Raw genomic sequence first — 18,197 nt, 5'->3', positions numbered from 1 at the left:
AGTAATTGTATGGCTTAAGGCCATATAACAGATTAAGCAAGAGCTTTAGGATAGAACAAGTCTCTTCACTACCAATCCAGTGAATTTCAGTTTTACCATTGTAGTATTTCTGGGGATGGGAAGAAAATTTTTTTTGTTTGAAATTTGATAGATAACAGCATTTTAAAACAACTCAAACTGATTTTGATAGTAACAATCAAATTGAATTACCTTTATGGGGAAAAGTTTCCCTGCCTCAGAATTAAGAGTAATTATGGAGCTGTGGGATCTTCATTATAAAAAAGTCCCCAGCACAGACCTCAGACTACCAAAGAGTGCTGTAAAAAGTAAAATGCTACTGTCTGTCCAGGAAGAAGAAATTATAAAAAAGAGTGAACCGATACAGGGGAGCTAAGGTTGCATGGGTTTCAAAAAAGCCAAGTGGAGGAAAATGTCAGGGTCCCAGATGGGATGAGAGGGCCAGTGGGAAGAGCGGAATGGCTGTCTGAAGATGTGTAGAGTTTACGAAGTCTGGAAAACATATAGTAGGGAAAAATAAGCCTGAGTGCTGGGAGGTTTCTCATAAGATGCAGAACATTGTGAAAAAAAGTAAAAACACTGGAGTCAAAAAGTTGTATAATTAACTCCTAATCCTGCCACTCACTCAGTTTCCTCACCTGTAAAACAAATAGTAAAATAACTACACACTGGTTTGCCATGGAGATAAATGTGTAAATGCAAGCCGAGGCCCCCATTCAATAAATGGTAGCTTTAATTGGAGCTGTGCAACCTAAGAAGGGGCTTCTAAATTTCCATAGCCTTCCTCCAAATCCCTGTGTTCTGACCTTGACTTTTCCTCTGGACATTTACCACCTACAAGCTAAAATTAAATTCTTCTAATATACTGAACTGTCTTCCACCTACACTGAGTAGGCAACTGTTCTGGTTCTCCATGTCCCCTCCAGCTGATACTTAAGATGAACCATGTGGGCTGACACAACATTGTTGAAATATTTTTTTTCATTGTTCATGTTTTACTTTAATTACTTCATTGTTATTTTATTTTTATTGATTTTTTTGAAAAAATAAATGACAGCAAAATGCATTACAATTCTTATTACATACAGCACAATTTTTCACATCTCTAGTTATATAAAAAGTATGTTGACACCAATTCTTGTCTTCATACATGTACTTTGGATAATGATGCCCATCACATTCCACTATCCTTACTAACACCCTTCCCTCTCTCTTCCCTTCCCACCCCTCTTCCCTATCTAGAATTCATCTATTCCTCCCATGCTCCCCCTCCCTACCTCACTATGACTCAGCCTCCTTTTTTGGGGGACTGGCTAACTTCACTTACTATTGTCTTCTCCAACACCATCCATTTACCTGCAAATGCCATGATTTTGAAATATTTTAAAAGATCATGTCTCTTTGCATGGTTTGAGACCTTCAGATTTTTTCTAACTCTTCATTTTCAGTACTTATATATTGACAATTGGTATAATGATGGTTTTCACAAAATTTTTCCATGAATGTGGTAAAACTCCACACACTACGTTCATAAAAATTTTGAATTTTGGGCAAGTTCAGAACACACACCATTGTGAACAGATCAATCAAGTTGTGATAGACTTATAACCACAGCATTATAATTGGAAAAACTGTTGGAGAAAATTGGCATCTCAAATTATCATGTAACTGGATGAGAGAATATTTTAGAAATAATCAAACATTTTTTGAACTTATTTTAAATAAATTTATTTTCTATATTTTGCAAAGAAAATGGCATTCTCGTAAAGAAAATGGAGAAAAGTGGCAAACTATTTTATATATATCTAGTGAAACACTAACATAAGTTTTATTTGACAGAAGCAAATGTAAGATATTCTATGTCATAAATTTCAGTTCATACAATATTATTGTGTACATCACTTTAAGGAAATTGTACTTTCATAGAGATCATTGTTTTTTTAGTGTTTGCAGAATAGACTGTCAGGGAAGCAGATGTTGAAAATGACATTCCATCCAGGTCTTTAAAAATTCCATGTATTAAGGGACAATTTATACAGTAAAATTCACCATCTTTTGTATATAGTTTTATGAATTTTGATAATAAAAACCACAACCAAAGCATAGGAGAATCCCACAACCCAGAGCATTATCTCATATCCCTTTGTGGTCAATTGTTCTTTCTTCTCCCAACCATTAGCAGTCCCTCAATTGATTTTCTATTACTATAGTTTTGCCTTTTCTAGAAGGTCACAAAAGTCTTTTTGATTCGTGTGTTTTTTTTTCCCTTGACATCATGTATTTGAGATCCCTATTATTTGTGTCTTACTTTTTACTGCTACATAGTTAATTCCATTATATAGACATATCTCCCCACTTGTTCATGCAGCTGAAGGACGCTTGAATTATTTCCAATTTGGAGCAATTGTGAATAGAACTTTTATAAATATTCACCAACAGGTTTTTCTGTGAAGGTAGGTTTTCATTTCTCTGATGTGGTGGTGTGGTGCATTAAATCTATTTTAGTACTCCAAGAAACTGTCAAACTGTGTCCCAAAGCATCTGCACCATTTTTGTATCCCCTAGCAATGGATGAGAGTTTATGTCCTAATAGGTACATAATAGTATCTCATTGAGATTTTAATTTTCATATTCCTAATGATAGATGATGCTGATCATCTTTTGATATGTTCATTTACCATCTGTTTTTCTTCTTTGATGGAATGTTTAAACCCTTGACCATGTTTTATTTCAGTTGTTTATTTTCTTATTGATAGTTGGGAATTAATATATATTAATTATATTAATATATTATATATAGAAAATAAATTTATATATATATATATATATATACATGAATATATCTATTTTTCAGGATACAAGTTCTTACATGTGATTTGAAAATATTTTCTCCCAGTCTGTGGGTATATTTTTATAGCAATGTCTTTTTAAAAAACAGAAATTTAATTTTACTTATCAACTTTTTTTCTTAAGAATTGTGCTGATGGTATCATATCAAAGAAATCTTTGCATAATGTAAGCTCACAGAGATTTCTCCTGGGTTTACAGGTAGAAGATTATTAGTGTTTTAATTTTGCATTTAGGTTTGTGATTAATTTTTAGGTAGTTTTTGTACCTGCATGAGTTAAGTTTCAATATTTTTACATATGAATTTACAATGATTTCTCTTCTTGAAAAAAAATTTAAAAAATTTTTCTCCATTTAGTTTCCTTTGCACTTTCATCAAAAATACATTGATCATATACATAAGCATTAGTATCTAGAATAGAATATTTTCTATTGATTTGTGTCTATCTTTTCATTAATTCTATATTCTCCTAATTACTACAGCTTTATAGAAAGTCTTGAAATACGTCTTGCAAGTCTATAGGGAAATGGTTCCTGGGTGGCCTTGATCTTCCCCCTCTTCTTTGACTCTTGGGAAAAATGTACTGAGAATACAAAAATCTTGAGACAAGGAGGAATTCTTTGGAACAGCTCAGGCTGCACCCTCATTATTTCCAGAATCAATGCTTGCAATTCAGCATTCCAAGTGGCATTCAGGGAACTAAACCCAGAATGGAGTGCCTTGGGGTCCCTTTGCTACAGTATGATAGAGGGCATGTACAAATGAGGTTCAAGCAGCTTTCCTAAGTGTTGGAGGCCTGGTGTGTCATAGGTCTTAGGCTTTCACTATGCAGCTGTCTACCTGAGTAATAAAGTTGATTTGTCTTACTAGACTAGGTCCAGGAGGCTTTGCAGAGTCCTCAACATTGCTCTTCCTCTTAAAAACTGATTATTCTAGTCCCTTGCCTTTCTATATAAAATTTAAAATCAGGTTGTTGGTTTATATAGAAAAGTACCCTGCTGGATTTTGATTTAAATTTTATTGAGTCTATAGGTCAATGTGGGAGAATTGATGTTGTAATAATACTGAGCCTTCCCATGCATAAACATGGTCCACTTATTATGTCTTCTTTGATTTCTTTCATCAGAGTTTATGATTTTCAGCATATAGATCTTGAGTATTTTATTAGATTTCTTCCTAAATATTATATGGGTTTGATGCTATTCTAAATCATTTTGTTTCTAACTTCAATTTTAAATAGATGATTTGTAAATAGCAATAAAGCTTTATTATCAACCTTAAACATTATAATATTATTGACACTAACTAGCTCAGGTAGATTTTTTTTAGATTCTTTGGAATTTTCTATGTAGTCAATGTTAACTGTAAAGAGTTCGTATTTCTATTTTTTCAATGTGTGTGTTTTTATTTTATTTCTTAATAAGACCTCCAATATGATGTTGAATAAAAGCAGCAAAACAAATATTGTTGCCTTTACCCTTATCTTCAGGAAGAAGATTCTGTCTTTTATTCTGCAGTATGATATTAATACAAGGTTTTCCTAGATGCCTTTGTCAAGTTATGGGACCTCCTGTTTCTAGTTTATTGCAAGCTTTTATTATGAAGAATACTAAATTATGTGAAATGATTTTTTTTGTACTAGGGATTGAACTTAGGGTCACTAAACCATTGAGCCACATCTCCAGCCCTATTTTGTATTTTATTTAGAGACAGAGTCTTGGTGAATTGCTTAGTGCCTTGCCATTGCTGAGGCTGGCTTTAAACTCATGGTCCTCCTCCCTCAGCCTCCAGAGCCTCTGGGACTCTAGGTGTGTGCCACTGTGCCCTACTTAATTTTTTGAGATTATTATATAGTTTTTCTCCATTAGCCTAGTCACATAGTGATTACATTGACCTATGCTGAATAAGATATGTATTACCAGGAAAATAAACCCCACTTTTTTTGCAATATATTATCTATTTTGTAAATTGTTGGACACTGATAGAGTTTAAAAAGGAAACCATCTATACCTGGACTTGTGTTTGTTTTGTAGTGGGGTTATTATTATAGTCTATTGGTGGGAGGGGCAGATTTGGGATACAATTTCTTTCATAGATTCAGAGGTTATGAGGTAATCTACTTTTCCTGAGCAAACTTTGGTTATCTGTGCCACTCAAGGAATTTAATTTCTTCTAAGTTTTAGAATTAAAGAATACAAAGTTGTTCTAACACTCCCTTATTAGACTTTTAATATCTATAGTACCTATACTAATGTTCCCTCAATCATTTCAGATATTGGACATTTGTTCCTTCTCTCTTCTTTTCTTTGGCTCACTGATAAACAACATTGATCTTAACAAAGAATTAGCTTTTGGTTTCATTGATTTTTCTTGTGCTTCTGCTTTTAATTTCATCAATTATTTGATCTTTCCTTTATTATTTTCTTCTTTTGTTTACTTTGTTTTGATTATTCTTTTCTAGTTTCTTAAGGGGAAAATGAGTTCATTGATTTTAGACCCTCTGTTATTTTCTAATACAAGTACTTAAAGGTAACAATTTTCCTTCAAGCCCTACTTTACATGCATCCCACTTATTTTGACATTCTTGTGTTTCTACCCACATGCCATTAAAAATACTTAATTTCCTTTGTGACTTCCTGTCTATCCTATGAGTTACTTGTAGAAGTTTATGGTTTTTATTTCAATACATTGAGAGATTTTCCAAATATCTTTCTGTGAGAACATCTGATATTATTCTGCATCTCTTGGGTATTCATACTATGTTTTCTTCACTCCCTTTCTTTTGTTTGAGTAGGATAGTTCTCCTTGACTCATCTTCACATTCACTGCTAGCATCCTCATCTTTGGTAAGACTACTGATAAAGCCATCAAAGGAATACTTCCTGTCAGTAACTGTCTCTATAATCTCAACATATGGGGCATCTCTGGAGCTGAGTCTGTTGATTGCCTTGCTCTTTACTATGGGTTACTTTTTTCTTCCTCTTTTTTTTGGTATCCTGTTATTTTTTAAAATGATGGGATAATGTCAAACATAATTTTTAAACAATCCAGACTGACATAAACAGCAAAGAAACATGTACATGTCTTCTCCTAAGCCTTTAATAGGAGAGGACATAAGCTGACATTGTCTAGCTTTGAGTTTTGTTTTCTGTGGGCTACCTTCAATTCTGTATGAGGTTTCTCTTAGTATTTCTATTTCACTCCTAGCCTAGTTCTTCCTTGCTGCACCTGTGTCTAAGAAAGTATTCCTGCCCTTGTTTTTTCTCTACTGGGAGACTACAATGCTTTTCCCTTAGGGTTTCTTGGCCCAGTGGGGAGAAGGAATGAGATTCTCTATTGTTTTTGTCAATCCTCAGTCTTTAGCATGTCTCTGTCTGATTTTTCTGAGTTTCTGGCTGAGCGAGGGAAAAGTCTTTCTCTGAGGTCTTGTCCTCTCCTCTCCCCTTCCCACCAACATTAGGAAAATCTCTACTGTTCTCAACCAAGGACGGCTTCCTGCCCATCCCTGAGGAGCTCACAGTTCATTTATTGTCCATTTTCCATTTCTGGCATGTGCTGTCTCTCATCCAGCAAGGAGGTCCACAGAACAGGGTAGAGGAGAGAAGCTGCAGAGTCACTAAACAAGACCTCCAGAGACCAAGTAGGAAGCAGTTCTGATTTTATTGTACAGCATATATATACACACACAATACATTCAGGCAGTAGCTAAGCAGATTACAGGAAGCCACCAAATACAATTTTTGGCCAACTGTCTCTGCAGTGACCAATCAAGGAGGGGGCCATGGAGCAAGTTCAGGGACTGCAATACTTGGCCTCATGCCCAGGGCTATGCCTATGGGGTAAGTGGTTTGCCATCACACACCTAGCACGGGGAGTGGTTTGCCACTCAGATGCCCTTAATGTATGCCATGTATGCAGTAATCCATGCACTTGTCCCCCACATCTCCTATCTCTGACTGTGCAGCAAGGACTTCAGCCAGCATTGCTGTTTTTTGTTCAGTGGCCTTTACATGGTTACATAAGTGTCTCACAACAACAACAAAAAATTATCACTATTATAAACAGCAGGGCCAGGGTAATAGCATTATAAGGATTAGTTAATTTGGTTATCAGGCTTTTCCAATGTTCAGTCAATCCCTGGAAGAAAGAAGAGGCTGTCAAGATAGATACCTGAGTCTCATTGATTTTAACAATTGCCTTGGTAAGGTTATGCATAGTCATAACTTAGCATCCCAAGCACCCTTAATATACTGAAAAAAATTAGAGAAGTGTAAAATTAAATTTTCAGATACAGCATATTGGGTGATAAAAATACTGTGGATTCAGCATCACAAATGAGCCTTTGCAACATAAACAGAGTATCTAGTTGTTCCTGGTGGAATTCTAGTTCTTGCTGAATGACTAAAATAGCAGCTCAGGACAGTTTATTTAAGTCTCTTTGAACGGCAAAAGCTTCTATGGCAGTAGACAAATTATTTACAGTCTGAGTAGTCTGGATACTCTGAGTGAGCAAAGCAGTAGCAGTGGTTGTGGAGGTGATGGAAGCTACCAAGGCAATAATTCCAGGAGTGGTGCAGCTAATTTCATACCTTGTCCAGTGCAGGATCTCATTAAGAAATTCTTCATCTCCATGTCCCATGGAATTCTCCACTCTCTGGATAGGTTCACTGGAAGCCAGGTTGCTGGGAGTACTCTAAGGATAAATATACATTTAGATTTCATCGGGTTTAGACAATTTATGAGGCAGCAGGATGTATTGACTGCACAAGGGACCTCTGTATGAGTTATATTTATGCCATCAGTATCATTGATTATTAGCATGGCAAAGGGTGGTGTAAAACAAGCTTGTGCATTGTGGGTATGTGTATAATTTAGCACAAAGGCAAATCCATGATAAATCTGGACTCAATATAGACCCATTTATCCAGACGGCTGCTGCCTATTTGATGGGTCTAGCAGCTGGTAATATTGGCATGATATCTATCATGCAATACTGATTTCCTACATAAAGGTTAGTAATGGCTTGTCCCATGTAGCAGTTACTGCAGAAGCTCATATAGCTTTGGGGCACATCAGTTACATTCCACAGAGCTGTGCCCACTCAGTGCATAGATGTTGTTCTTCCCCAGAGAAATTCCTCTTGTCAAGGAGATAAGGCATGTCAGTGACACATTGATTCCACGGGATGCTATCATTATCTGAGGGGGGTTTTCCTAATAGCTTTGTTGGACATGTTGGAAGCAAGAGTTTCTTGCAGTTGCCATGGGGGAGTTTATGGCTATAGGTAGTATTAACTATAACTCTAATATCAGTGAGAGATAGCCCAACACATGACTTATTATATTTATCTACAATAGTTTCATTGGCAAGAATAAAACAGAGGGGACTGCCTGGATTATAGGTCTCATTATCTATTACAGAGAAACAAATATGCAGAGTGAGTATGGAAATGCTGGTATTCCAAGGTACAGTTACCTCCTGGATAGATAACTCAGGATGGAATTATTGGATAAGAGCTTAGGTAAAGCCCCTTCCCAATTAGCAACAACCAGAAGGGTGGTCTAGTGACCAAGACCCAATTTACCTGGGCCATGGCACTGTTGGTGGTTAGAGCTGTGGATAAGAGTAGAAAGAAGACCTGTCCAGGAGGATTAGAATCATGACCCTGGCTTTTTTCAATATTATTGGCCTGCTGTATTAGCCCTTTTACAGCACCCCATGTGACCCTGTGATGGAGTCTCCTCTGACATCTTCTTGCCCTCTTGTAGTTTTGTTGTTGTTGTAGTTGTTTGGTTTTGATTTTTTTTTTTTTAGTTGTAATTGGACACAATATTTTTATTTTATTTATTTATTTTTATGTGGTGCTGAGGATTTAACCCAGTGCCTCTCACATGCTAGGCGAGTGCTCTTCCACTGAGCCACAACCTCAGCCCTGCCCTCTTGCAGTTTTGCTTCCTCTCATCTTGGAGCATGCAGCTGGCTATCATGGTAGGTAGGCATCCAGGGTCAGACATGGCAGGCTGGAATCCAGATGGGCTGTGGATTTTTTTCTGGGAAGACACAAGCAAAACCCCTACCCAACACCAGGAGCAGTGAAGGCTCTGACCACTGATTAGTTAAGGGGTCTTTATATTGCACTAAGGGTAAGTGGGATGGCCCCATCAAGGGAGCCCAATGCTTGAAGGCATGTGCAATCATCATCCATAGGCACTGTTAAAAATCTTAAAGTAAAGAGGATAGTATTAAGAATATCATGGGGAGAACTTTTGTTTAAAAATGGCAGCCTTTAGCTCTTTGTGGGCTCTTTCCACTATCCCTTGTCCTGGGGATTATAAGGAACATTAGTGGATTATTTAACATTCCACTTGGAAAAGAACTCCTCAAAAGCTGTACTAGTATATGTGGGGCCATTTTCTGCTTTTATTTGATATGGTACTCCCATGGTTGTAAAATAGCCCAAGAGGTGAGAACACATGTTTGTATTTTTATCCTGGGGTCACTGTTGCCAGGAGGAGCCACAAGTAGGTGTCTATGCATACATGCACATATTTTAAATGCCTGAAGGATGGCACATGAATGATATTAATTTGCCATAGGGCATTGAACTTTAGACTCCTAGGATTAACACCTGGTGGTTGTAAAAATCCTATGGGCAAGAAGAGAGTGCATTTAGTAATTAGCTTGCAATTTTCTTTTGTTAATTGAGGGAATAGTTTGTGCAAACTATGGGCTGATTGATGGAACTTGCTGTGCAGCCTGATTGCCTTTCAAGGAGGTTTCATGGACTTCACAAGCCAGGTTATCAGCCTCCTCATTTAGTTGTGACAAAGGCCCAGGCAACCCAGAATGGGCTCGAATATGTTGAATGTAAAGAGAATTAGTCCTTCCTTCTAGGAGGGTTTGAATAGATTTTAATTGGTATCATTTTTTGTGGAAGCAAAAGGCAGTATAAGAATAGCCATGGCACAATATTGACTATCAGTTACAACATTAATAGGTTCAGGGAATTTTTGCAAGACCAAGTTTATAGTTGATAATTCTATTCCTTGGAAATACCCAGGGGAGTAATTATATTGGAAGGTCCTTTTTACCCCGGTATCAGGGTGGAAATAGATTATGCCAATTTTCCCCGTAGAGCTGGCATCTATGAACACCAAGGATACACAAGGAATAGGCTGGCCCACTATTATATTTGGTTGCTTTAGAGGCAAAAGGGAAATGGTTTACAGGATTCTTGATGGAGGCAAGGACCCCAGTGAAATTAGCCATGGCCACTTGGAAATTAGGGCTAAGCATCATGAGATTATTCACCTCTGAAGTTGTGAGAGGAGTTATGAGCCTATCTGATTCTTTCCCCAGCACTCACAGTAGGAACCTTCTCAATGAGGTAATCCATCTGTGAGATGCTTTTCACTTGACTTTGGACTTTTCTTTGTTCACTTGAGGAATAAGTGCACCCATGATATGATATTGTCTGGCTCTTGCCAGATGACTTCAGTAGGAAGCCCAGGAGTTAGGCATTCTATTGCCCAGACATCCTTCTTAGGGTCATAGAGATTTACCACCATGTTGTTTAGGGATGTATTAACCAATTCCAAAGCCTCAAGACCTTCTGGGGTAACCTGTCAGGGGGAGTTTAAATGTGGGTTTCTCTTTAGCAAATCAAATAAGAGTCTCATTTGTTGAGTAGTGATCTTTAAAGAAGGTCTAACCCAATTCAGATGCCCCAGGATAGTTTTCAATTGGTTCAAGGTAGATTTTTCAGGGAGAGCCACCTGAGGAACTACTTGCATAACCACTCCTGGCAGGATGGAATGTCCTAAAAAATTAAAAGGGGGTTCCCTTCAATTCCAATTCATTGAGGTTGTCAATCAAACATGCAGGATAGCCTCTTTTTCGTGTGCTAAGAGTAGGGCATCCATGTAGTGTACCACAAAATACATTTATATTGTTCAAGGCCTCTTAGTGCTTGAAAAACAAACAACTGACAAAGAGTGGGGCTGTTTTTCATGCCTTGTGGTAATATTTTCCATTGAAAACATTGTGCGGGTACTGAGTTGTTGATGACAGGTACCATAAATGCAAATGTTGTTTATAAGCCGGAAGCAGTGGAATTGAGAAGAAACAGTCCTTTATGTCCAGTATGCAAATTTTGTAGCTTCTTGGAATACATTGGATCAATGGAAGCTCAGGCTGAGTGGTGCCCATCTTTTGCATGGTCTCATTTATGGCCCACAAATACTGATGTAATCTCCATTTGCATTTTGCCTTTTTTTAAAATACAAAAGATAGGGGTATTCCATGGAATTTGAGAGGGCTCGATATGCCCCAAAGCCAATTTCTCTTTTATCAATTCCTGGATATGCTACAACTTTTCTTGGGAAAGTAGCCACTGTTCCACCCAGACCAGTTAATCAGGGAGCCATTGCAACCGTATTAGGAAAGATGCTGTAATACAAACAGTGTCCTTTAATATGGAGGGACATCTGAAATCCTCCTCTCAAGGTTGGGTCTTTTAAATCTCTGTCCATTAAGTCATCATAGAAGGCCTGGTCATCAATAGTGAGCACTGCTCCCTTGGAGCCCAAGATATCTGTGCCAAATAGGTTGTTAGATATTCCTTCCACCACCAAGGGGCATTGGTCCCTTAGTTGCCATCCATGTCCTCCTATGTCCAGCCCTATGCTGCCTGCCAAGAGGGGGTTAGCCCTCCAACACCTGTAACATTGGGCCTTGGTTTAGTGGCCCATGACTTGGGTACCTCCTCCAATCTCAGCAATGTTAAGTCAGCCCCTGTGTCCATCAACCCCTTGAAAATTTTCTTATTTATCTTTAGCATTGAACTAGGTTTGATGTCTTCACTAATAGGGATTGTCTTCCATGTTCCAGGACCACTTACATCCATCTGATTGGTTGTTTGGCTTTGTTTTTGTTTCTCTCTGTTTGGTTCCTCCCTTGGTCATGGGGCTGGGGGGTGCCCTGAGAGGTTCAAAGGCTTTTCTGCACAGTCTTGGCTTGACTGACAGTCTCTAGCTCAGTGCCATCCCTTCTTACACTGTGGGCAGAGGCCCAGTTTGTCCCCTCCTCTCTGGGAAGGGCACTCTCAAGAGAGATGTCCTTTTTCTCCACAGCTCCAGCACCCATCTGCTCTACTTTGGAAATTCAGGAACAGAGCTGAGAGTGTCGAGGCCATCAGCATGGTCTATTGTCCTGATGTCCCTATATCTTGAGTGGCCAAAATCCAGTCATCCTGTGTGCCATTGCATACTGGTTCCACTGCTGCTCTATGTTCCTTATTTAGTCCATCCCAGATCAACTCCTTGGCTAAGGCTGCCCAGGCTCCTTTATGAGACACCTTCCCTTCTACCACCTTGTTTACTCTGTCAATAAATGGTGGCAAGTCCTCAGTGGCTTTCTGCCTTAAGCTCTGTATAGAAACTGTATCTTCCCTAGCTGGCAACTTCCTCCAGGTTCTCAGAGCACAGAGCCACACCTGATTGAAATAATTTGGTGGACCTTTGGCTTGTACTACAGAGGAACTGTAGATTCCTTCTCCCTGCAAGCACTCAGCTGGGAAGTTAACATTTGTGGTGTGGTTATGACACCCTGCTGTTCACAGTCATCATAGAAAAATACCTTTCACTTCAAAAATGTTGTGGGCTCCAAAGCTACTCTGGCTAGGACTTTCCAGTCTTGAGAGCAATTAAGTTCAAGCCCCCAGGATCCATCCTCTTTTATTGCCTTCTTTAACTCCTTCAGGGTACCCAATGCATGTGGGTACCAAGTGTCAGGGAGCTGGTGTGGGAGCCAGGTTGACCGGGAAGGTTTGTACTCCTTTACCCCACTTTTCATATCTTTCCTACATAGATCTTCAGAAGGATCTCTGGCTTCCTGGAATAGATTTCTGGGAGACCATGGCTTGGGCCTGTCTGGTGGCGTGGTCATTTATAATCTGTCATAGTCCCTTTCTGGCTTTGGCGTTGCCTCCCAGGGAGGCAATTGCCATTGAAGAAAATAATCTTTGCCTGTCAGTGGAAGGTGCACCTGCACCATTCATGGTCACCTCTTCCTGCACCATGAAGGCTAGTGGTACCATTTCTGCCTCTCTCCCTCCTGCACCTGTTATAGTTGCTTGTTTTGAAGTAGATTCTCACCTCTGTTTTCCTGTGCCTACTGCAGTTGCTTGCTTTGAGGTATATTGTCATCCCCTCTTTTTTCCCCTTGCCTGTCTTTCACAGACTCATCTTCCCTCAGGGCCATCATTATATGGCAAGGGTTTGTCACAGGGCCCCCTAAACTTTGCTGAATGGCTCTCACAATAGGAAAAAATGTAGTGGCATAGTATATTCCTGTCTCACTTCAGCTTGCTGTGCATTTGCCATTGTCTTGTCCCATATCCTAGGATCAAAAACATCAGCAACACTTATCCATGGACTAGTATCAATAACTACATCCCAGAATTTGTAGGCTTATCTCTTATTCAGGGTTAAACCTCTAGTGTCTAAGAGAGTGCACAGCACTTGCAGCTGCAACTCTTTGGTGGAACTTGGTAGGTTCCCCATTTCCCCTTTCTCATTGCTCTGTGAGGGACCACACCCTGTGTTATAGGCTTACCTCAGGTCTTTGTTCGGGTTCCAGCTGTGTGGGCTCTCTCTAGTCCAGTGAGGAAGTCCACAGAACAGGGTAGAGGAGAGTGTGACTGTGGAGTCACTAATCAAGACCTCTGGAGAACAAGCAGGAAGCAGGTCTGATTTTTTTGCAGTTACCATATATATATATATATATATATATATATATATATATATATATATATATATATTCAGGCAGTAGCTAAGCAGATTACAGGAAGCCATCAATACAATTTCTGGCCAACTGTCCCTGCAGTGATCAATCAAGGAGTGAGCTGTGGAGCAAGCATAGGGACAGCAACACGTGGACTCACACCCAGGGCTGTGCCTACGGGGTAAGTGATTTACCACTCACACGCCTAGCACAGGGGAATGGTTTGCCACTGAGATGCCCTTAATGTGTGCCATATATGCAGTACTCCATGCACTTGTCCCCATACTACTCTCTCCCTAGCCCACCTTCAGACTTTAGCAATTCTTTAATTAAAAATATAAATAAGATGAGAGGGAAGTATTACATCAATGATGACAAGTGAGTTTTATTTCAAATGCTTACCTTCTGATATTTGATCACTTCATTTTCTTTATTTTTTTTGTGATTCCTTGCTTTCTTTTTTAAAAAATTATTTATTTACTCATTCTAATTATGTATATGTAAAAACAGAGTGCATTTTTATTAGTGTAATTGTACACAATTACAGCACAAATTTTATTTCACTGGTTGTGTATACAATGTAGTGTCACACCATATATGCAGTCACACATGTGCTTGGGTAATGATGTCCATCTCATTTCACCATCTTTCCTGCCACCATGCTCCCTTTCCTGCCTTCTCTCCTCTTTGCCCAATCACAATTCCTCCATTTTTCCCATGCCCCACCATAATAGATCAGCATCCACTTATCAGAGAAAACATTTAGCCTTTGGATTTTGGGGAATGCCTTACTTTGCTTAGCATGATATTCTCCAACTCCATCCATTAACTGCAAATGCCATAATTTTATTCTTTTAATTCTTAATAATATTCAATTGTGTATATATATCACAGTTCATTTACAGGGGCATCTGAGTTGGTTCCACTATTTAGCTATTGTGAATTGAGCTGCTATGAGCACTGATGTGGTTGCATTACTATAACATGCTGATTTTAAGTCTTTTGAGTATAGATCAAGGAGTTGGATAGCTGAGTCAATGGTGGTTTCATTTCATTTTTTCCAAGGAGTTTCCATATCGATTTTCAGATTGATTACACCAATTTGCAGTCCCACCAGCAATGCATGAGTGTGCCTTTCCCTCAACATTCTCGCCAACACTTATTGTTGTTTGTATACTTGATATTGCCATTCTGACTGGAGTGGAATAAAATCTTATAGTAGTTTTGATTTGAATTTTGCTAATTACTAGAGATGTTGAACATTTTTTTCATACATTTGTTGGTCTTCTTCTGAGAAGTGTCTGTGCAGCTCCTTAGCCCATATTGATTGGGTTGTTGTTTTATTTTTTTGTTGTTGTTGTTTTTGCTTTTGTTTTGTTTTCTTTTTGGTGTTATTTGAGTTCTTTACATATCCTAGAAGTTAATGCTCTATCTGACATGTGTTTGGCAAAAATTTGCTCCCCAAAATGTAGGTTCTCTCTTCACCTTATTGTTTCTTTTGCTGAGAAGAAGCTTTTTAGTTTGAATCCATCCAATTTATTGATTCTTGACTTTTATTGAAATTTATTGATTTCTTATGCTTTAGGAGTCTTGTTAAGGAAGCCCGAGCCTAATCTGATGAGATGAGATTTGGGTCTACTTTTTCCTCCATTAGGCACAAGGTCTCTGATCTAATTCCTAGGTCCTTGATCCACTTGAGTTTTGTTCATGGTGAGAGATAGGGGTTTAGTTTCATTTTGCTGCATATGGCTTTCCAGTTCTCCCAGCACTATTTGTTGAAGAGGCTATCTTTTCTCCAATATATGTTTTTGGTGCCTTTGTCTAGTATAAGAGAACTGTATTTATGTGAGTTTGTCTCTGTGTCTTCTATTCTGTAACATTTGTCTACATGCCCATTTTGGTGCCAATATAAGGCCACTTTTGTTATTATACCTTTGAAGAATAGTTTAAGGTCTAGTATAATGATGCCTCCTGCTTTACTCTTCTTGCTAAGAATTGCTTTGGCTATTCTGAGTCTCTTATTTTTCCAAATTAATTTCATGATTGATTTTTCTATTTCTATAAGGAATGACATTGGGATTTTAATTGGAATCACACTGAATCTATATAGAGCTTTGGGTAGTATGGTCATTTTCACAGTATTAATTTTGCCTATCCAAGAGGATGGGAGATATTTCCATCTTCTAAGGTGTTCTTTAATTTCTTTTTTAATATTCTGTAGTTCTCATTATAGAGGTCACCTCTTTTTTTAGGTTGATTTCCAAGTATTTTATTGTTTTTGAGGCTAATGTGAATGGGTTAGTTTTTCTTATTTCTCTTTCAAAGGATTTATCATTGAAGTATAGAAATGCATTTGATTTTTGACATTGATTTTATATCCTGCTACTTTGCTGAATTATTTTATTAATTCTATAAGTTTTCTGATGGAGTTTTTTTTGAATCCTCTAATTATAGAATCATGTCATTGGCAAATAATGAGAGTTTGAATTCTTCTTTACCTATTCATATCCCTTTAATTTATTTTTTCTGTCTAATTTCTCTGGTTAAAGTCTCAAGGACTATTGAATAGAAGTGGTGAAAGAAGGAATTTCTGTATTGTTCCAGTTTTTAGAGGGAATGCTTCCAATTTTTCTCCACTTAGAATAATGTTGAGTTTAGCATAAATATATTTTACAATATTGAGGTATGTTCTTACTCTCCCTAGTTTTTCTAGTGTTTTGAACATGAAAGGGTGCTATATTTTGTCAAATGCTTTCTCTGCACCAATTGATATAGTTGTATGATTCTTATCTTTAATTTTATTAATGAAATTAATTACATTTATTGATTTCCATATGTTGAAGCAACCTTGCATCCCTGAGATGAACCTCACTTGATCATGGTGCATTATTTTTTAAATATGTTTTTGTATGTGATTTGCCAGAATTTTATTGATAATTTTTGCATAATGTTTATCAGGGATATTGGTCTGAAATTTTCTTTCCTTGATATGTATCTGGTTGGTTTTGGTATCAGAATGATGCTAGCTTTATAGAATGAGTTTGGAAGGGCTTCCTTGTTTTTTATTTCATGGAAAATTTGAAAATATTGGTATTAATTATTCTTTGTAAGTCTTGTAGAACTCAGCTGTGAATCCATCTATCTGGTTCAAGGCTTTTCTTGGTTGGTAGGCATTTGATGGTGTCTTCTATTATCTTGCCTGAAATTGATCTATTTAAATTGTGTATGACCTCTTGACTTAGTTTGGGTCTGAAAATTTGTTGGTGTCTTCAAGATTTTCTGTCTTAACAGAGTATAAATTTTCAAAATAGTTTCTAATTATCTTCTGTATTTCAATAGTGTCTACTGTGATATTTCTTTTTCATCACAAATTTTAGTAATTTCACTTTTCTCTCTCCTTCTTTTCATTGGCTAACGGTATGCCAATTTTATTATTTTTTTTTCAAAGAACCAGCTTTTTGTTTTGTCAATTATTTGAGTTTTGTTTCAATTTCATTAATTTCTGCCCTGATTTTAATTATTTCCTTGGTGTTGGTTTGTTCTTTTTTTAGATAAGATGTAATGTCAGGTCATTTATTTGTTGACTTTTTCTTCTTTTATTCAATGAGGTTAATGCAATGAACTTTGCTCTTAGCACTGCCTTTATAGTGTCCCAGAGATTTTGATAAGTTGTAGCGGACTCCTCATTGACCTCCTAAGAATTTTTTTTTCTCCTCCCTGATGTCTGCTGTTATCCATGTGTCATTCAGTAATGTATTATTTACTCTCAGGTATTGGAGTAGCTTTTATTTTTTATTTTATCATTAATTTCTAATTTAATTCCATTTTCATCAGTTAGACTGCAGGGTAGTATCTCTATTTTTTTTTTATTTGCTAAGACTTGCTTTGTGGCATAACATATGGTCTAATTTGAATAAGGATCCATGTGCTGCTGAGAAGAAAGTGTATTTGCTCACTGACAGATAGAGTATTCTATATATGTCTGTTAAATCTAAATTATTGTTTTATTGAGTTCTAAGCTTCTTTGTTTGGTTTTTGTTTGTATAATCTCTCGAGGGTTACCCAGTAGTATTGTGTTGTTGTCTATTCAATTCTTGTAGTTGAGAAGTGTTTGTTTGATTTACATAGATGCCCCATTTGTGGGCCACAGATATTTATGACTATTATGTCTTGTTGATGTATGAATCCTTAAGCAGTATAAAATTTCCTTCTTTATCCTGTTTCACTAGGCTTGGTTTGAAGTCCACTTTATCTGATGTGATGATGGAAATCCCTGCTTGTTTTCAGGATCCATGTGAGTGGTACATTCTCCCCACCCTTTTACCTTCAGTCTGTGGATGTCTCTTTCTTTGAGATGAGTCTCTTGAAGTCAGTATATTGTTGGATATTTTTTTAAAAGTCAATTTATCAATCTATGTCTTTTAATTGATGCGTTTAGGCCATTTATATTCAGGGTTATTATTGATATATGATTTGTATTCCTGGTCATTTTGGTTTAGTTTTTGTTTTTAACTTGACTTGGTTTCTCCTTTCATTGGCCTTTCCTTTA

General features: G+C 37.4%; 1 long non-coding RNA gene across 3 annotated transcripts in view; it reads right to left on the bottom strand.

Moving 5' to 3' along the window:
- The window catches only part of LOC144377194 (uncharacterized), a 196,153-nt gene that overhangs the window by 42,384 nt on the left and 135,572 nt on the right, over positions 1–18,197 (bottom strand). The window contains exons 4-6 of one of the 3 annotated variants that reach the window (XR_013437896.1): positions 13,481–13,589; positions 7,456–7,559; positions 6,508–7,003 (exon numbers count right to left, since the gene is read on the bottom strand). This is a non-coding gene — a long non-coding RNA (uncharacterized LOC144377194). Of the gene's footprint in view, positions 1–6,507; positions 7,560–13,480; positions 13,590–18,197 lie in introns of those variants that run through there. The other 2 variants (XR_013437895.1, XR_013437894.1) reach the window with 2 other exon arrangements.

Source organism: Ictidomys tridecemlineatus, chromosome 4, assembly GCF_052094955.1.
Source record: "Ictidomys tridecemlineatus isolate mIctTri1 chromosome 4, mIctTri1.hap1, whole genome shotgun sequence".
NCBI classification, from domain to species: domain Eukaryota; kingdom Metazoa; phylum Chordata; class Mammalia; order Rodentia; family Sciuridae; genus Ictidomys; species Ictidomys tridecemlineatus.
This window is presented reverse-complemented; position numbering and strand designations above follow the sequence as displayed.